This window comes from Urocampus carinirostris, chromosome 12, assembly GCF_059441175.1.
Source record: "Urocampus carinirostris isolate Australia breed hairy pipefish chromosome 12, RoL_Ucar_1.0, whole genome shotgun sequence".
Classification (NCBI taxonomy): domain Eukaryota; kingdom Metazoa; phylum Chordata; class Actinopteri; order Syngnathiformes; family Syngnathidae; genus Urocampus; species Urocampus carinirostris.
The window spans coordinates 23,586,863-23,591,419 of record NC_142360.1 but is presented as its reverse complement, the minus strand read 5'-3'; positions in this window follow the sequence as shown (position 1 = coordinate 23,591,419).

The following is a 4,557-nucleotide window of genomic DNA, read 5'->3' as shown; positions in this document are numbered from 1 at the left end:
TTAACCTACTCAGCAAAATAAACTGATACATACAATGGTTAAAAACAATTCAAGTCATGTTTATTTGTATAGCCCTTAATCAAAAAGTCTCAAAGGGCTGCACAGACCACAGATTATTCCAAACCACAGACTATTAGTACACCACCCCCTGATCTCAAAAACATGAGGAAAATGAAGAAACCTTGAGACGATGATAAAAGAAAATAAAAATGCATAATTAAATCAATAAAGTTATGGCAAGGCACAGACTAACCATGTGAGGAAACTGACTTGAGGTAGTCTCATCCACACTAGGGATGGCACCAGATGGCTGCAGAAATATTTTTTATCTAGCTAGCCACACTTAGCAGTGAACCACATGAGGAAACACTGACATTAAGAGGAAACAACTAGAGAACTTAATCGCAAAAGTGTGAAATAGAAAGTAAAATAAATAACAATAAAAGCTTAGACATAAAAAGAATCAAACCAAGTTATCGATTACAATCCATATTATGATAACAAGAATGTCTGGGTAAATAGACAAAGATAATTACAAGGTAGTGCTTGAAGACCAGCTTAAGTTGTAAGTGCATGAAAACAATTGTGCAATGAAAATAGCGTACTAACATTTAGCCACAAAAAAACTCTAAATAAATCGATACATAGGATATGAATACCCACTTTTCTATTCATTGGCAAGATAGATATATTTTTCACAACATTGCACGCTTGTTTAGTTCAGTGATGGCCCAATGGAAGAAAAGGTCTATGAACCAGTTAGTCCTTGTTTTAATGGGCCTGAAACGCCTACCAGATGGGAGCAGGTCAAAGTGGAGGTGACCCAGGTGAGAGGAGTCCTTTACTATGTTCTTGGGTTCTGCCGCAGCATTGCAAGCTGGCAATGTTCACCAGAATTAGGAAGAGAGAAGACAATGATATTCATGGCTGTGTTGATGACTCGCTGTATGATTTTTTCTTTCTGCTGCTGTGCACCCAGCATGATATTTTTCATATTCTATATTCTATGAAGATATTTTGGTTTGATTTCCTTTATGTATTGTGCATTTTTCTTTTGTATTTACTTGTATTTAATAAGAGAGCCACTGTTGCACAAAATCCGTTTTTAGATAATACCTTGAACCAAAAACTAATAAAAGTCATTTTTTACCTCTTTCTGGGACGTCAAAATTGTGTGACATCACCATTCAAGCCGCGTTCACATAACGTTTTGTGAAAGGGAAATTCTACTCAAAGTCCCTGTAAAGTGGGAGAGGGGCACTGCTTTTTTACTGCTTAGTGACATTGTTTTAGACATGTTTTTCTTCTTTATTTGCCACCAATGTAGCAGATTGAGTGCAGTTACCTCTGCCATCAATGTCGTCAATGCGACTTTAACTAACTTAGATAAATAATTGTTCAGCTTCTATGTCAGGGGGCCACTAATGTACTAGCAACGCCCTTGATAGTTTTGGTTTGAAATGTATCCAAGATGTTCTAGTGTTAGGAACAGGCACAAATACAAAATCTTACTGAAGGATTTATTATCAGTGAACTCAACCAAAAGCTTTCCAAAGTTCAAACCCAAACAGGTCAGATAACAATATAACAACATATCAGCTTCTGCAAGTAAGCTACTTATTAGCAGCATTCTTACAACAAAGTATATTTCTGTTTTAATGAAAACAGACAAACATGAAAATTGATTTTGATATAAAAGTTTTGAGAACATCCGAACAGTTGAAGTAACTTGGGTTAAATTATATGTGTACAGTGCAGTGAAAAGTATTTTCCCCCTTCCTGATTTCTGTTTTTTTTTTTTTGAGGGGGGTGTCTGCCTATTTATCACTCACAAAGGTTTCAGATTATCAAACAAATTTTAATGCCACACAGGGACAACCCAAGAAAATACAAAAAGCAGTTTTGAAATGATAATTCTATTTATTAAGGCACGATAAAAATCCAAAACCTAAAAAAGTTGTTGCCCCCTGAATCTAAGAGCAGGTTGGGCCAACCAACAACTCTATGGAGGGATTTTTGCTCACTCTTCTTTGCTGAATGGTTTCAAATCTACCATAATGGAGGGTTCTCTGGCATGAACTGCCCCTTCAAGGTCACCCCACAGCATCTCAATTGGATTTAAATCCAGACTTTGACTCGGCAATGCCAGAACCTTAATTTTGCGGTTTTTGGGGGACCATTCAGAGGTGGACTTGCTGTAGTGTTTTGGATTGTTGTCCTGCTGCGTGATCCAAGAGCGCTTAGGTTTAAGCGCACATCTTGATAGCCGTAAGTTTTCAGTTTTCAGTATCTTCTGGTAAACACCAGAATTTATTATTCCAACCACAGTAAGTTGCCCTTATCATGAAGCAGCAAAGCAGCCCCAGAACATCATAATGCCATCTCCATGGTTTACTATAGGAATCATGTTGTTTTTGTCTAATGCTGTGCCATTTTTACGCCAGATGTAACAGGCCGCTCACCTTCCAAAATGTTCAAAATGTTTCTCATCAGTCCACAGAATGTTTCTGCAAAAGTCTTGAGGATAATCAAGATCACGTTGGAAAATGTGAGACGATTCTTTGTGTTCTTTTGTGGCAGCAGTGGTTTTCACCTGTGAACTCTCCCATGGATGCCATTTTTGGCCAGTGTCTTTCTTACAGTGGAGTCATTAAAACTGGCCTTAATTGGGCTGCTTTCCTGCCTCAAGATCAAGGCAACGTGTTGTGGTTGACAGAATAATCTGGTGTTTACCCGAATATTCTGAAGAAATACATCTGGCCATCAATTAACCCCCCCAAATTCAAGCGTTCTTGAATCATGGAGCAGGACAAAGTTCCGAAACACACCAGCAAGTCCAAATTGTTCAAAAATCCCAAAATGAAGGTTCAGGAAGGGCCAAGTCAAAGTCGGGATTTAAATTCAATTGAGATGCTGTGGTGTGTCCTTAAACAGGAAGTTTATGCCACAAAACCCTCAGATATGGGAGATTTTAAACCATTTCTCAAAGACAAATGGGCAATAAGTCCTTGACACCATTGTGAAAGACTCATGACCAATTATTGTGAACATTGATTTCTGTTATTGCTGCTAAAGTTGGCCCAACTGGCTATTAGGTACTGGGGGCAATTTCTTTTTCACATAAGGCCAGATAGGTTTTGATTTGTTTTGTTCGTTAATAAATAAAATCAACATTTCAAAACTTCATTTTGTTATACCTCAGGTTGCCTCTGTGTGATATTCAAATTGGTTTGATGATTTGAAACCTCTGTTAGTTATAAATATTCAAAACACACACTAATCAAGTAGGGAGCATATACTTTTTCAAAGCACTGTACATCACATTTAGCATAACAGACACTCAACACTGTTGAATAAATAAATACAAAATTAGTAACAAAAAAAACGTACGAAAGAATGAAACTCTGAACCTGAGGACGGCTAATCTCGCTGATAGGGATGTCAGCAGATGGCCTCACAGGAAGAAGTTTATTTCCCTGCTCCAATTAGCGAGCTACCACACCCTTCCTGGCCTCCCATGAGAGGGAACACTAAAATTCAAAAGAACCTAAAAGAAATGCTGAAGTGTAACACAACTACAGAACAGGAACATGGAAGTGTGAGGTACAAAGTCAAATGAAATACAGTAAAAAGTGAAGAGAAGAACAAATAAAACTAAATAGAGACCATGATTTAAAGTCATTTAAAAAAGCCTCAGCTTAAAAGTAAAAGGTCCACACAGATCTAACGTCCTCTGGCAATTTGTTCCATAGGCGAGGACCAGAGTGGCTGAATGCTGTCTAACCGTAGGTCTTGGTCCTCACCATCGGGAGAATTATGGATCTGCTGCTAAAGGACCTCAAGACCCACAAGAGCTGATATGATAAAAGCGGATAGATTAGACTGCCGAAGACCATTAAGACCTTTAACCCTACAGTAAGAACACCTTGAAATTGATCATGAATCTCACAGGAAACCACAGCAGGGATCTTAAAACTGGTGAATTGTGATCCTGGTTAGCACATGTGCTCCTGAATTTTGCAACAACTGCAGGCTTTCCTTTTTCCTTTTGGGTAGAGGGGGTGTTTTTCTGTAGAGCAGGGAATTACAATAATTACATAATTCATATATATATATCTCATCTCATCTCATCAGCTGCACCGCTTATCCTCAGTAGGGTCGCGGGGGCAGTAGGCAGGGGACACCCTGAACTGGTTGCCAGCCAATCGCAGGGCACACAGGGACAGACAACTCATGCGCTCATTCACACCTAGGGACAATTTGGACCGGCCAATTCACCTGAAATGCATGTCTTTGGAATGTGGGAGGAAACCGGAGTGCCCGGAGGAAACCCACGCAAGCACGGGGAGAACATACTAACTCCGCACAGGAAGTCTGGAGCTGGATTTGAACCCACGTAGGAGGTTCCCATGACTTGAACTGTGCCGCACATGCGCTAACCACTGCGCCGCCGTGCTATATATACATATATATATATATATATATATATATATATATATATGTACATGACTGTATGATCTCTTCAGTGAAGATCATTTTATTATTTCATTCAGTTAT